This window comes from Nomascus leucogenys, chromosome 21 (assembly GCF_006542625.1).
Source record: "Nomascus leucogenys isolate Asia chromosome 21, Asia_NLE_v1, whole genome shotgun sequence".
NCBI lineage: Eukaryota > Metazoa > Chordata > Mammalia > Primates > Hylobatidae > Nomascus > Nomascus leucogenys.
Window position 1 is genome coordinate 55816423 of NC_044401.1, and position 16493 is coordinate 55832915.

Sequence of the window (16493 nt, forward strand, 5' to 3'; positions counted from 1 at the left end):
CCAACAACAAAAACCCGCTTCATACAAAACGACAAACAAGGGGCACAAATAGAAAGCAAGGAGATCCACCTAGGCATGTATTAAAATTAACATATCAACAGTATTAAATATGCTAACATGATACTGGAAACCAGATTCAAACCAGATCGTAATATCTAAGAATGACGAAACAATCGTCTTACTATATTCAGCAATGCATATACCTTATTAGATTACTCAGTTTTATTTGAGTCTTCACATTTCAGGAGTGGGGAGGGGAAAATCTTACCACTGAAAGACAATAAAAATGATAAAAAATAAAATTTCCCCCTTTGTGGGGGTGGTATGGGATAAAAATGGCTTGAAGAACATAAATTATGCAGCTTGAAAAAAGAACTCTTAGACATGAAAAATTTATATTCAAAGAGCTAATTAATTTCACCCCCACTAAGGTAATAGGGTAAACATACATAGAGATCTAATTTTTAACCTTATTTTAGTCATAAATCAGATTTACACAAATTAGTATTTTCCAAAACGAATTGCAGATATTATGTATAGAAGAGAGTCCACCTTTCTTCAAGCTAATAATACAGTGGCATCTGGTGGTAATAATGACTGTGTGAACGGCCAACGAAAATTAAGTATGCTTAAAACCTTTCTTTCTGTAAGGCTGAGAATCTGAAATGGTTTATCAAGAAAGAAAGTAGAAGATACAGAAGTTATAAAATCTCTATCACTAGAGACTTTTAAGAATGGGGCAAATTAGCTTCGTATTTAAGTACATATAAACAAGTCCACAACCTAAGCATAATAAAAATCACATTAGCCCATCCAATTTTCCCCCTTTGTCCTAGTTTCTTTTTGCTGGGAAGAGGCGTTGTGAGATAATAATAGCAGGAAATAAGGTGGAGCAGCTGCACAGGCAAGATGAGGTACAGTGCTTGTGTTTCACCTCCATTCTAGCCCTCTGCTGGCTAAGTCTTAGTGAAAATGAGATTAGCTGTTTGGGGAGCCCTAACAGTTATCAAAACCTTTGGAATCAAAATGTGGTCCCTTACTGTCTCACTTTTACCAGGAACTTCTTAGGGCCTCTAGCAAGATCCAGGTAATAGGAGCAATGGAAGCTACACTGAAGAGATTTCTAATTATCTGGGAAGGGGGAGGGTGTAAAGGATGTTTAATACTGGCAATGTGGGTCATAGCACATGCAGAGAAAACTGTCTGGTATGGAGACTGGGGCTTGACTAGATGGCTTCTATTTTAGTCCCACAAATTTATGGAAATAATCCATGTGAATAAATTATAAAGGAAGAAATGACTATCCTAAATTTCTGCAGTAATATAAAATATAGCTCATTAGATTTTGTGTTAATGCTGTTGCTATTTTACTGATGAGAAACTTCCAACTAATTACAATAATAATTAATTACTCAAAATTTCTTTTTTAGGTCAAAATATTGTATCATTACTGCCAAGACCATTATATAACAATATAATGTTAAGTAGTAACACATCCAGTTTTCTTTAACAGAGAGAAATAACACAAAACTTGGTCAGGCTTGCTTAATATTACGTGTACTAAAGGCGGTTTTTTGGTTATTAATTGGTTAAAACATCTCCTTTGCTAATTCATAAACGGAAATTAGCATTCCAGTTCCCTTTATCGTTGCATGCAGTATAGACAGAAGGGAAAACTTTAAGGCTAGTTTAGTAACATTGCAATATAGGTGGTACCTCAACCCAAGCAACAAATGTGCTCTTGGAAAACTGTTCAAACCAATTATTTCTAAAAATTAAAGTCTTTTAAAATACATTAAGCATTTTGATTGTCATATATTCCTTCATAAAAGAGAAATCCTATCACAATTCAAATAATTGCCAGCTAATTTGCCTACAAACGAAATTCTTTATTTTTAAAAAAAGAACTGACAAAAAACATTTATTTTAAAAGTAACTAAAAACGTTGTTCAGAACACTGATCCTTTAACATTTTAATGAAAACTTCAACAGGGACCCAAATTTCAAAATATCTCATTATGATTTTGGTTTAAAGGACCAGATAACCAACAGATCTTTTCCAACTCTATGATTCATACTAAGTCTTAATAAACTGGATGCAACCATCCCACTTGTATGCGAGCTGAGCACAAATGTATCAAAGGAGGTTGCCTAAACTAAAAGGTGGGGGAGGGAGTAATCTCCAGGAAATGTCAGGTTCTCCAGAAACTAAGGATGAGACTGAAATTAAAAAGTAGACTTTCTTCAGTTAGCATTTTACATATGGCAACCCAACACATGAATGCTGTAAGGTGCTCTCCATCTTAATGAAATAAAATTGTAGACAACGACGTGCAACTATTTCATAAAGAGAAACAAATTATTCTACATGTTCAGGTCCAATCCCAATCCAAATAAACACATTGTATTACAATGTGTTTTTATTCAGATAGAATATTCTTTTCCATTTCTTAATGAGAATTCAGCTCTAGAACGGGTCTACTCGGGAGGTGACTTGTACCTAGGAGGGTGCAGAGGGTGGGATTTATTTTATTTTAACCTATACAGAGCTTTGTTTTATTTTTTTATTTTTCCTTGGCGAGAATGGATCCCTACAAGATATTCTGAAATGTATCAAATTTGGGGTTAACAGTATGTGGTTGGCAAAAATTCAATGCTTGAGTGGGAACTAAAAATGATTTCTTTAATTGTATGCCAAACTGAATAATCTCCCAGGGAAAAGAACCTCTTCCTCTTGCCTTTCCTACCTCCTGCCCCTCCCCCACCAACATTGCCTCCCTGCTGTGCAAAGAGCCCTTTGTCCTGCCCTGCACTTATCTAGCTGTTTGGCCATATTGACAGGCCTACTGGAGGCATAATAAGGGAGTCAGTCTGACATAAGCAGCTGGCAATTTGAAACAAAAATCTTCCTTTTTTACTTAGACCAAATCCTGCTGCAGAGGTCTCTGGCTCCTCCCATGCTTCCATCTATTTCTCAAACAGAGCAGCAAGAAATTCAGCATTTTTCCCTCCATTAGGTAGCACAAATCAAAAACTTGATTCCCCAGACAGAAATCTATTTTGTATACATTCCTATAGATACCGCTTTTTGTGATTCATAACATAGGCCAAAAGTGTACATGTAACTAACATGGCTAAGGCAATGCTTCTTATTACTTCATGTTGCCATGAAAGCTCTGGGAATCCTTATACCACAAGGAACCCAGAAGAACACAGAAGAGAAAGCAGCAGCCCAACCAAAGCAACAGACATGAGCATCAGGCAAAACTGGCCTGATGTGAAAACTCAGTGTTTTAAAAATACTAAGACATTATTCCAAGAAACAGAAAATTCCTTTCCCTGTCTTCATATCAAACGTACTTAATGTGACCTTACATTAAGTAAGGTATTCCCTCAGGTACTCAGCAAACAAAATCAATACGATGGAATAACCGAGTGAGGCACGATGGGATTACAAATTCCTTGCTCAGTGAGGGCACATATAAAGCAGACTGAGCTTACCTTCATTGTTTGTTTATTTTATCCCATAGTTCCCTTCACTAAGTATTAAAGACTCAACGCATTTTGTCCCAGGGTAAGGGAATTCTCTCCAACGTAATGCTTTCTAACAGCACCTCCCCCCAAAGTTACTGGGTATCTTTTACACAATTCATAATTAAAGATATAATAAAATAGTTTTCCTAAGACTTATTTAACAAAATGTATATAGATAAGTGAAGGAAACTATATTCTCTCCACCTTTCAAGAACTTCCTAGAATCTCACCCATAAGATAAATCAATCATTTTACCACATATTTTAGAATTTTTGGCAATAAGGAATGGTACCAATCCCTGCCCATCATAGGTACATTACACTTACTTTCTAAAGAATGCCTTTGAAAGAATATTTTAAATTACAAATGACTACCAGTTATATTACTAAATATACGATGCACATTTTGCAAAGTTTTATGCCTCAAACGAAATATATTGGTCAAGAAGTTTCAGTTTTCAACACTTGAAATACAATTTTTATAAATAAAATTCACTGCTAGACCTTCTAACTTCAAATTAAACTGATGAATCACCAAAGTTCAGCCAAAAATTATTTTTAAAATTTTATTTTATTCATGATCCAGTTCCCCTCTGATAAAATGTATCCAATAGTCATTGACTGCTGTTAACTATGGCCTAATTTTTCATAAGTTATTTCAACATGGAGAGGATAAAGCAAAAGTAATTATCCGCAAATCTGTACTTTGCACTTTATTATTTCCCCATTCAAAGGTAAAAATGAAATAGTCATTCTCCCCAGAAAAGCCAGAATAATTTCAGAAAGTCAGTTCCTGGACACAAAACAGTATCAAAAGATATAAAAAAGTTTTCAAGGGTATAACTTAAGTAAATCCTTCTATGAAAAGGGCCTGTATGATCCTCTAGAAAATGACTGTATCAAGAGCACAAAAGGTTCCAAACAACAGGAAATTCGAGTGTAAAAGCAATTATTTTATATAGCAACTTCAGGCACACAGTAAAAAACTACAAACATTTTTATCTTAAACCTTAAGTATGTCAAACAGCCAGTATACATGAAATTATATTTATCTGCTATTGCATCTTATCTATGTGATAGTAATAAGAATCGGAACCTCCTAAAACAGTACCCATTAAAGGTTCTGTTTCATTGGTCTGCTTTTATTACTGGGAAAACAATGTGAGCCACATTTGTGAATGACAAAACTCATTTCCATTCTTTTTGGTTCTCTGCCACAAATGCCAGAGTCATACTACAAATTATAGATGTTTGTGAGATTTAAGTACATTTACACAAAAATGAACAAATTAAAATTCTGAGAGGAAAAAAGTATAGGATACACGAGTCTTGGGGGAGAAAAACAGCACACAGGAATATGTCCAGTATTGCATATAATTGGTGGTGGTGGTTCTCCTTCAAGTTTTTCCACGCTCAGATTGTTTTGCTTAATCAGAGATCATCCTAATGTTCAGGAGTTGTGGGGGAGGGGAGATCACCTAAGGGGCTCAGAGGCCATCTTCTCAGTATCCTGAACTAAACTTATTCGATTCCTGCATATTTCTTCTGGTCTGTCCTACATTTCAGATGGATTATGGCCAAAAGACATATATTTGTGATGTCAGAAGGCTATATCCAACATGTATATAATGAATCAATCTTATAAGTAAAACTCCAAAGAAAATATCTAATCTGGAGAATTTTATTACTAATACACAAATTAAGAATATTTATTTAGAAACCACTCCAAAATGGCACCTTTTTAGAGTTTAAGAGTTCAAGCTTAGTAAAATGTTTAGCAAATCATCTATAAGGTAAATATGGTCTAATCGAAAGGATGGAGACACGTAACAAAATAATAAGAATTGATTCTATGATTAAAGAGATGGAGGAAAACATGATATGTCAGTTGCAGGAAAAAATTCCTGTTATTTTCTTCCCATTGTGGTTATCAGAAAGATCCTTAAAATTATTACTTGGGTTTTTAAACTGATTCAAAAATTAAAACTCTAATGGAACTTTTAGTCCTATCCAAGCACAAATGTCTAGATAAAAAACAAAAATCTGCCAAAAAACAAAAACCAAATCAAACAAACAAAAAAAGAAAGGCTTTAACTATGATCCATTTTCCAGATGCCAATATCCATAAATGGGTAGGAGGTTATGAATTACTAATTCCTATCTCCCCACCAATAAAAAGCAAACCAGCTCAGCAGTGAAAATTCCCAGAAAAGCAAGGTTTCTTCTTAGTCCTGAAGCAGCCATCGCCTAAGTGCTGCTCCCTGCAGCCAGCAGCATTAATGGACGCTGCACTGCTGTCCTTCCCTGGAGACAGCAGCCAGCACTACTCAAGCTTCTCACGTAGCAACCAGAGCTCCAGAGCCAGCAGCTGCTGCTGCCTTGTATACTCACCCCTGTGATCCAACCCAAAGGAACAACCTTCTCTTTACCCCACCCCCACTCCTTACACACACTTTTTTTTTTTGGACCAGTGCTCCATGCCAGAAGGGCTGGAATTATGCTTTTAAGAGAGAAACAATCCTAAGGTCACCCTTTTAAACCAAGGCCTTTTATTAGAAAAGTCAACATTTACCAAATTCTAAATATCCATTTTAATTAAGCCAGCAGTTTAGGAGTGAAGATTAAGCTTTGGTCTTTTGAAAGCCAATTTCCCAAGCACTCTACAATCTAATTTAAATTTGCAGCTAGAAACAGAGCCTTGTGTCATGTCCTACCAAAGGGCATAATTCATTTTTCTACACATAATGACAGTCTGAGTAAACCTTAAAGACTCTAATCCCATAACAGGCCAGAATTTTTGGCTACAGAAGAGGACTAATGATCCTGAGAAAACTGGAAGAAATCCAATAGAAAAAAAAAAAGCCCTACGTCCTCCATGGAGCCCAGAAACCTCTGATTATGTGAGTATTCTCTGCTTTAGTCCTAGCTCAGATCCTACACATCTAAAATTACCACTTAGAACTTTCTCTGTGACCTAAAAACATTAATAATATAAAATTAACAACCAAAAAATAATTTCAAATAGGGAGTACACACTCTCCTGAAAAGCTCAGCACACTCCACTCAGCTGGATCCTCCCCAATCACAAGTATAGCTATGTAACATCTGCCCAACAAAGAAATGTAAATATGACCTTGGTCACAAATATGTCATCTAAAAACAACTTGTTTAGTCAAGTGATGAAGGTAATTAGCAGAGAACTTGGAGATTCGTTCAGTACCTATGTGCACGAAGGAAATTGGAGAAATGAACTTAAATATAGACAAAGCCCAGTGGAACCCAGAGGTCTGGGAAAGAAATGAGTTACCGGTGAATACATTGCACAAGTAACATGAGAAAGCAGAAAATGCAGGTCAGACACGCACCCCTGACCCAGACTAGCAGAGCTGACTGCAGCATCCGTATCCAAGAGAAAGACCACTGACGCCCAAGAAGTGAGACAAGCAAGGGCTCTATAGAATCAATTAGCATAGAAGGGGCTTTCCCAACAGTTAAACTTTCCCTCTCACGCGATTTACCTACTTGAACCAGGGTTCTTTCCTACCCTCCTCTTCACATTCCCGACTTACACGCAGATGGAAAGAGAATTCATAAAGGGTATATTTTTCTGCCTTTGAAGATATTCTCACAAGATCGCTCTCCACGCCCAAGGCAAGTAAAACGACACAATCTGGCTCAACTCCAGGCTCGAACCCTACACATTCAACGAGGCTATCTCAGACACGCTGGGGCACACGCCACGGGGAGCCAGAGAACGTGTGGTGGGGGTGGCGAAGGTAATGCCTTTGGGAAGCAGCCATCTGAGGTGGGAAGCCAGAAAACGAGAGGGAAGGCGTCCAGGAAGACTACGGAGGGGAGATCGAGGCCCCCAGAGCGATCAGAGTTGTCTGTCACAAGGCCGCGAGAACGGGGGTAGGGAGTGGGGAATCGGGGAGAGAAAAAAAGTGTGCCTGTGTATTTCGAGCGGAGGGCAGCAAGTGGCCTCTCCTCAAGGGAAAGGTAAACGTGGAGTAGGCAGTTCCCAGGAAAGGGGGTGAAGAGGCGTTGGGGGAGGGGAAGCGTCCTGACCCAGGAAAGACATGAAAAGGGGAGTTGGGTCGCCTAGATTAGAGGGGGCCTCTCTCCCTGGGAAAATGGGGTGTTGCAACGGTGTGTGCGAGGCGGCGAGGGGTATGAGAAGGGGCAGCATCCTCCTAAGAGCTTGGGGAGGGCCAGGCCCACGACCCAAGGAAAACGAGCGCGGGGAGACGGAGGAGGTGACCCTTCCCTCCCCTGGGGCCCGATCGTGAGGTTCGGTTTCTTTTCTGTCGGACCCTTACCTTGTCCCAGGCGCTGCCGGGGCCTGGGCCCGGGCTGCGGCGCACGGCACTCCCGGGAGGCGGCAGGACTCGAGTTAGGCCCAACGCGGCGCCACGGCGTTTCCTGGCCGGGAATGGCCCGTACCCGTGAGGTGGGGGTGGGGGGCAGAAAGGCGGAGCGAGCCAAAGGCGGGGAGGGGGGAGGGCCAGGGAAAGAGGGGGGCCGGCACTACTGTGTTGGCGGACTGGCGGGACTGGGGCTGCGTGAGTCTCTGAGCGCAGGCGGGCGGCGGCCGCCCCTCCCCCGGCAGCGGCGGCGGCGGCGGCGGCAGCTCACTCAGCCCGCTGCCCGAGCGGAAACGCCACTGACCGCACGGGGATTCCCAGCGCCGGCGCCAGGGGCACCCGGGACACGCCCCCTCCCGCCGCGCCATTGGCCTCGCCGCCCACCGCCCCGTACCCATTGGCCCACTCGCCGCCAATCAGCGGAAGCCGCCGAGGCCGCCTAGAGAAGAGGCTGTGCTCTGGGTCTCCGGCTCCTCAGAGAGCCTCGTCTAGGTAGGGGAGCGGAACTCTGGTGGGAGGGGATGTGCGGTGCACTGGGGGGGATGGGTGGCTGGGGTGGCTGTCTGGTGGCTTGAGGGGGTTGCCTTTCCCGTGGGAAGTCGGCAACATAATGTTTGTTACGTTGGGAGGGAAAGGGTTGGTTGGATGCAGGCGGGAGGGAGGCCCGCCCTGCGGCAACCGGAGGGGGAGGGAGAAGGGAGCGGAAAATGCTCGAAACCGGACGGAGCCATTGCTCTCGCAGAGGGAGGAGCGCTTCCGGCTAGCCTCTTGTCGCTGATTGGCCGTTTCTCCTCCCGCCGTGTGTGAAAACACAAATGGCGTATTCTGGTTGGAGTAAAGCGCCTGTCAGTTACAGCGTCGGGAGTGCGCAGCCGCCTAGCGACTCTCGCGTTGCCCCCTGGGTGGGGCGGGTAGGTAGGTGGGGTGGGGAGATGCTGGGTGTGCGGGCGCGGCAGGCCTCCCGCGGCGGGAGGGGAGGGTCAGTGAAATTGGCTCCGGCGCGGGCGTCCTCCCACCCTCCCCTTCCTTCGGGGGAGTCGGTTTACCCGCCGCCTGCCTGCCTGCCTTCGACACCTGATTGGCTGTCGAAGCTGTGGGACCGGGCCCTTGCTACTGGCTCGAGTCTCACATGAGCGAAACCACTGCGCGGGGCGCGGGGGTGGTGGGGAGGCGGGCGTTGGTACGGTCCTCCCGGAGGCCCAGCGCCGCAGTGTCTGGCCCCGCGCCCCTGCGCAACGTGGCAGGAAGCGCGCGCTGGAGGGGGGGGGCGGGCTGCCGGCCGAGACTTCTGGATGGCGGCGGCCGCGGCTCCGCCCCGGGTTCCCACCGCCTGAAGGGCGAGACAAGCCCGGCCTGCTACAGGCACTCGTGGGGGTGGGGGAGGAGTGGGGGTCGGTCCGGCTGGTTTGTGGGTGGGAGGCGCTTGTTTTCCAAAAACCGGCGCGAGCTGCAATCCTGAGGGAGCTGCGGTGGAGGAGGCGGAGAGAAGGCCGCACCCTTCTGGGCAGGGGGAGGGGAGTGCCGCAATACCTTTATGGGAGTTTTCTCTGCCTTCCGTCTTGTAAGGCCCGCCCTGGGCCTGGAAGAAGCCCTGCCTCTCCTCCCCGCGTGATCTCGTCATCGCCTCCATGTCGAGTTGCTTCTCGATTATGGGCGGGATTCTTTTGCCTGGGCTTAAGGGGCTAACTTGGTGCCTGGGCGTTGCCCTGCAGGGGAGTGAGCAGCTGTAAGATTTGAGGGGCGAGTCGGATTAGTTATCTTCCCCACCAACTTGAGTTGGTGTCGAGGTTATTGTAATAAGGGTGGGGTAGGGAAATGGAGCCTAGTTATTCACCTGGGGCTGATTTTATGCAACGAGACTGCAGATTATCACTACTTACCGTTTTTGGAGCGTTTTTCTAGAGACAGACGTAAAGCATGATCACCTGAGTTTTATACTATTTGCGACCCTTGCTGCACCACCAAAGTGTAGCATTAGGTTAAATCTTAGTAGAAAAATTTTAGCCTTTGCTTGAGAAACCAGTGCTTCCCTCCCTCACGTTCTCTCCCCAGGCTCTCTACCCCTTTGCATCCCTACCAGGCATCTTAGCAACTCTCACTCATACTTGATCCCATTTTCCATTTGTTGTACTTGCTCATCTAGTATTCAGACATAGCACTAGCTTTCTCCCTCTCTTGATCTTGGGTAGCTTGGTGACTCGCGAAACCAGACAGATTGGTTCCACCACAAATTAAGGCTTGAGCTGGGGCTTGACTCTTACCCAGCAGTGCTTTTATTCCTCCCTAGTTCACGTTCTTAAATGTTTACCTTGATTTTCATTTTATCCTTTTTCCTTAGCTGGGATTCTTTCCCTGACCCTCTTCACAGTCCAGGTGATTTTGACTACTGCTTTACAGAGAATTGGATCTGAGGTTAGGTAACATCTCCCTTTCTCTTCCCCTAAATACCTCTCATTTTTGTTCTCATCAGGTTAGTAACTGATCTTAGATGCCTGTGTGATAGCTTCCAAATTGCTGTCTCTGTCTTTAGTGTTATCTTTTGATCCATCTTATATCTTGTTAGGATGATTGTCCTAAAGGAAGAGCATGAAAATGACAGATGAAACTATTACTGGCTTGTACTGTTTACAGCAAGTTGTCTAACCCGCGGGCCGCATGGGACCCAGGACAGCTTTGAATGCGGCCCAACACAAATTCGTAAACTTTCTTAAAATGTTAGGAGATTTTTTTTGCGGGGTGTTTTTTTTTTTGTTTGTTTTTTTTTTTGCTCATCTTCTGTCCTGTGTGCCCAAGACAATTCTTGCAGTGTGGCCCAGGGAAGCCAAAAGATTGGACACCCCTGGTTTACAGGATGAATTCTGTCCTCGTGAATGTGATGCATAAGGTCCCTGGATAGACTTTCCTCAATTTAACAGCTTTTTCATTTTTCACTGTTTTCCACATGCGACACACACAAACATGACCTCTCTCCTGAAGTCACATGGAACGAATTGCAGTTACCCAAATCATAGAGACATTGTCATATATCTTTGTGGGGTGGTTCTTTTTGGAATGCTACCCCTTGCTGCTTTTAATCCTGCAGATTCAAATGTCATCTCCCCTTTGGTCATGCCTTCCATGGTCTGTTGTTCTATGAGCCAAATTCCCCTTTTAAAAAAGCAGTTTTCTCCTGACTCCTGAGCAGTTTGTACTGCGTGGGTCATAGTACTTCTCGGGTCGTTGTCATTGCTGATTTAAATTATCTTAACTATTCTGAGCTTTTTGAAGGAACAGTGTCTTGTTGTGTCTTGTACTCCTGAGATCCTAGTATACTCTGATGTCTAGCCAACTCTAAATGGAGTGAGCGACATGTAAATGTCTTTATGGTTTGACATTTTATTCATCTTGAGCATTGGAAAAGTGGCTGGTATGACTAAAGAACTGAATTTTTATTTTTTATCTAATTTAAATTGCAACTGTGGATAGTGTAGCTGTAGCCCCAGGCTTGTTCTGTGGATTACAGAATACGTGGACGTTGTTTTCTCTTTTTACTGAGCAGTAAGGAAATCAAAGCTGAAGCTCTCTGGCCCATTAAATTTCATTTAACTGCTTGTTTTGTTTTATTTATTATATATTTAGCTGAAAGCTAAGTCCAACAAACCATTTTTAAACATGTGCCTGCCTTGGACAACAGTGAAAGCAAGTGTTAATGAGTTTGGATTTCAAAAAAAAAAAATGCGTAATGAATTTTAGGGAGGGGAGATTCCATTAAACTGTTACAGGAGCTACATAGTTAAATATATTAGAACTTGAATGAAGAATAGGTCTGTATGATACAAATGAACCCAGTCTAAATTTCTGTCCTACAAGTTTTCACTTCCTGGAAACATTTGATTGGAGGAGCTCTAAGCATCATATCTTGAGTTATAGAAAACAATCACAAAGTAAGTTTTATCCTGAGGAATTATAATACCAACATTTTAACACCAAATGCTTTTTATGTGCTAATACAGTATCTTATACATTGTAATTATCTTTTTTTTTTTTTTTTTTTGAGACGGAGTCTTAGTGTCACTTACTGGATTGCTATGGCGTGATCATGGCTCACGCAGCCTTGACTTCCTTGGCTCAAGTGATCCTCCTGCGTCAGCCTCCTGAGTAGCTGGGACTACAGGCACACGCTTCCATGCCCAGCTAATTTTTTTTTTTTTTTTTTTGTAGAGATGGGGTTTTTGCTGTGCTGCACAGGTTAGAACTCCTGGGCTCAAGTGTTCTTCCTGCCTAAGCTTCCCAAAGTCCTGGGATTACAGGTGCGAGCCACCGCCCTGGGCCATTAAATATACTTTTAAAAATACATTTTAAAAATACATTTTAATTTAAAGTTCTCTTTAGAAAATAAGACCCTTAGGTCAGTGGTCTTCAAACCTCCTATGTGTGGAGACAGTTGTCTTAATGCAGATTCTCAGACCACCCAAAAATTCTGAATTCTTTTGGGGAAGGTGGAACCCCACAGGGCAGGCAGTATAATTCAGTATCTTCAGGTTCATTTGCTGACTCAGATATGCCTATTTACCTGCCAAAAATGATTACAATTTCAGAGAAACTCTTCTCAATTGTACGCTATGTGTCCCTCAGTTTTTCCTCAAATGAACTGTTTTTTTCCTCCTCCTAAAAAATAACAGAATGGGAATTTTGAGAGGCAAAGAGGAATAGTAATATTTTTGGAAACTTGCAGGTCAGGTTTTCCTTTTAAAAGGAATGCTGAAATATATTCTTTCGAACAAGAGAAGTGCACCTTACGTGTGTTTCTCCTGCTTAATTGCAGTCCTTAAGGAAAGTGATTTTTCAGTGCCTAAGCACAGAGCTGAGAGCTTAATAAATGTTAGTTTTGTTGGTTTATATGTGAAATTAATTCTCACATTAGTAATAAGTAATAAGAAATAGTAAGCTCACAAAACATATAAACAGGGCTACTTTTTGGGAGAGACTTCAGGGTCCCATTTAACCTACATCTCCTAATATTCTATTCATAGAGGAAACTGATGCCTCATGGTCTCTGAATACATCTATCCCACCATTCAGTTCTTCTTTGGGTTTCCTGTACTAACCACTGCAGTTATCCTTTTCCTGTGCTTTACTTCCTTGGGCTTTTTGTTTAAATTAACCAGCTACCTATCTCCTTTTCAAGTGGTTATACTATTTCTAACCCTTATAAGACAAATTTATTAAGTATATTACACGCTTGTACTTGCATGAGAAAGCTGGTGAAACTTTCGTCAGGGCTAGCGTGTGTATGAGATTTGCAAAATGTAAACTTAGGTCACTTCCATATATTTTTTGTGAGTGGAGGTTTGGCATAATTATATAATTCTAGTTTACAACACTCTAGTTTGACTGTTACGTTAATTGTAGAGCACTTTGTTAGGTCACAAATCCAGAAGTCTGGTACTGGACTTGGCAGGTTGCTTTCTTAGTGGCCTATTAGTTTATATTAGAGCACATACTTCTCAAGACGACTTTTTTTTCTTATCCGTGACTCTCTCTTCTTGAGATTGGATAATATATTGGATTACTAAAGAAGTGTTAGTATTGAATCAAATAGTTTTATTTTCTCTAGACCAGGGTTAAACCTGATGAATTGTTTCTACTCTGTTATGGAGTATATCTTCTTGGTGACAAAGACTTTCTGCCTCTGATTTTTATCTTAGTCATGGTTACATTTAATAATCCTGCTTTCCAGCTTTTTTCCTAGAGATCAGTCATCAGTGACTTGATACTTTGTCACCCTTTGTTTTCTGGTTTTGGGTTTTTTTTTTTTTTAAACATGTAACATTGGCTTTTCCTGCTGACAACAGTAACACAGTTTCAGATCATGTTTATAGAATGGTTATTTCATCACCTAACTAATCTCACCTCTAGTGTATGGATTCTGGTAAACTCAGTCAACAGTCTTCACAGCCTTTTCTATTTTTACTGACTTTGATTTAAAATCTAATCTTGGACCTTGAGGTATTGCTTATGAATAATGTAATAATGAGGTACTACTTAGAACAAATAATGGTAACATACTCTAGTGCATACTATAGGCAAAAGCTAATGGAAATATAGGTAGAAGAAATGAACCAATAGTTATTGAATGCCTTTTGTGTACCGCAGATGTGGAAATAGCAAGAAAACTAGAATTGAAAGTAAAGCGTTGAAAATGTGACTGAATTGCTGCCATCTCATGATCAAATTTGAATGGATGAAGAGTTGCTTCTTAGGGATGAGCAAAGAAAATGGTTTCTTGAGATGGAATCTACTGGTCCAGTTGTTGTGAACATTGTTAAAATGACAATAAGCGATTTAGGAATTACAGAAACCTGGTTGATAAAGCAGTGCCAGGGTGTGAGACAGTTGACTTCAATTTTGAAATAAGTTCTACTGGCTGGGTGTGGTGGCTCACACCTGCAATCCCAGCACTTTGGGAGGCCGAGGCTGGTAGATCACTTGAGGTCAGGAGTTCAGGACCAGCCTAGCCAACATGGTGAAACCCCACCTCTACCAAAATTAGCCAGGTGTGGTGCACACCTGTAGTCCCAGCTACTTGGGAAGCTGAGGCAGGAGAATCTCTTGAACCAGGGAGCAGGAGGTTGCAGTGAGCCGAGATGGCGCCCCTGCACTCCAGCCTGGGTGACAGAGTGAGACCTTGTGTAAAAAAAAAAAAAAAAAAAAAGGAAAAGGAAAAAAAGGTTTTACTGTGGGTGAAATGCTATCATGCTATCAAACAGCATCACATGCTACAGAGAAGTCTTGTGAAAGGATGTCAGTGTGGCAAACATTGTCTTTTAAGAAATTGTCACAGCTATCCCAATCTTAAACCACCACCACCCTGATGAGTCAGTAGCCATCGTTAACATTGGTGTAAGACCCTCCACCAGCAAAAAGATTGTTAGCATTTTTAGCAGTGACATATTTATCAATTATACATAATGCTGTTGTACGCTTTTAATAGACTATGGTATAGTGTAACCATAATTTATGCACTGGGAAACCAACAAATTCATGAGATTCGCTTTATTGTAGTGCTCTGGAATTGAGCCTGCAGTGTTTCTGAGGTACACCTGTGTATTTAGTATGTTCCTTGTATATAAAACCCCATTTTACAGAGTAGGAAACTAAGGCTTAGAGTTTGAGCAGTTTTCCCATAGATACACCAATAAATTGAGGGCTGCAGAGACCACTTAAGTGGTTCTCTTAACAGTAGTCTAGACATGACACGATGAGATTTGGCTTAGGAGTGACAATGGTAAGGAAGCTAAAGGATTCAGGAACCAAATACCAGTTACTGAGAAGAATGGCCTCAAAACATCACTTCTCAAGGAAGCCTTGATACCCTCACCCTTAATACACTGTATCCTCCATTTGAATGTTGTCAAGAGCTCTTCTCACGATTGTAAATAATAATTGTGTAATTTTGGTTTTTTTTCCTACTTTAGGTTGATCCTTGAGGGCAGGACAGTTCTTACGGCTTTATCCGTTGCCTAAGCACAGAGAGGTCTGCGAGGTCAAAACTACTCTCATGATAGCAAGATGCTTGTCTTTTTCATTTATTCTCACAGTGTGCAGAGGCTACATGATGTGTGATGACATCCTCATTGATGTTAATGAATGGTGCTATACTTGAATTTACTACGGTGTCGTTAGGTAGGTTTAGGTATGCATACTTGTTTTTAGAAATTATTTTTTCCCCTTTTCCCATTTTTAGAAATCAACTCACTTTTTAGGTTATGCCTTCAGTAATCTTTGCAACCTCAATATTGTGCAATTGTTACTTTAAAATACTGTAGTTTTCTTTGTGCCTAAGCATAAACTTAAGTACGTTTTGTTTTGTTTGGATAGTGGTTTAAATATTTTCCCAAAATATCCAAATTTAAAAATTTTATAACTTTAGAATTTAATAAATTTATTCTAAAATATTTATTTTTTTTCATTTAAGAATGGATCATTGGCTTAGAAAGACTGCTTCTCATTTACTTATTGGCTATACCATCTGTATACTAATAAAAAACAAGATTTGATTTGGAAGGACTGACTCAAACTAATGAAAATATGAAACCTGTCTTTCTGCTTTGGAGATACTTATCATGTTCTGCAGTAGAATAATTTAGTTCTTTTGTCTTTCTTTGGAGATAAGGTCTTGCTGTGTTGCCCAGGCTATTCACAGCTGCCATCATAGTGAACTACAGCCTGAAACTCCTGGGTTCAAGCGATCCTCCTGCCTCAGCCTCCTGAGTAGCTGGAACTATAGGCATGCACCACCAAGCCTGCGCTTTTAAGAAAATTTGAAAACGAATTTTTTTTGAGATAGGATCTTGCTCAGGCTAGTTGCTCAGGCTAGTCTTCAACTCCTAGCCCTGAGTGATCTTGCTTTGGGCCTCCCAAAATGTTGAGTTAATAGGCGTGAGCCACCATACCCAGCCAAAAATTTTTTTAGAGATGGGAATGGAATGATTTTGAATAGTGCTGGTGCCACCTATGTTGTGGCATCATTTTGAAACCAATCATTCAGAGTGCTTTTTTTGGTAAGGCATTACTTTTTAATGCAGGTATGCCACTACTGAAAAAAACAAAAAAA

At 41.6% G+C, this 16493-nt stretch overlaps 1 protein-coding gene and 1 pseudogene across 15 annotated transcripts in view; one reads left to right on the forward strand and one right to left on the reverse strand.

The window, feature by feature from the left end:
* The window catches only part of SETD5 (SET domain containing 5), an 82438-nt gene extending 74240 nt beyond the window's left edge, over window positions 1-8198 (reverse strand). For all 14 annotated transcript variants that reach the window (XM_030801527.1, XM_030801538.1, XM_030801535.1 and 11 more), the window contains exon 1: window positions 7853-8198. The gene's annotated coding sequence lies outside the window, so the exon portion shown is untranslated. The remainder of the gene's footprint in view (window positions 1-7852) is intronic.
* A 631-nt stretch (window positions 8199-8829) lies between these two features.
* LOC101177539 overlaps window positions 8830-16493 on the forward strand; it is a 48003-nt pseudogene continuing 40339 nt past the window's right edge. Inside the window, exons 1-2 of the transcript XR_001114680.2 lie at window positions 8830-11820; window positions 15355-15562. The product of XR_001114680.2 is annotated as an uncharacterized LOC101177539 (transcript). The remainder of the gene's footprint in view (window positions 11821-15354; window positions 15563-16493) is intronic.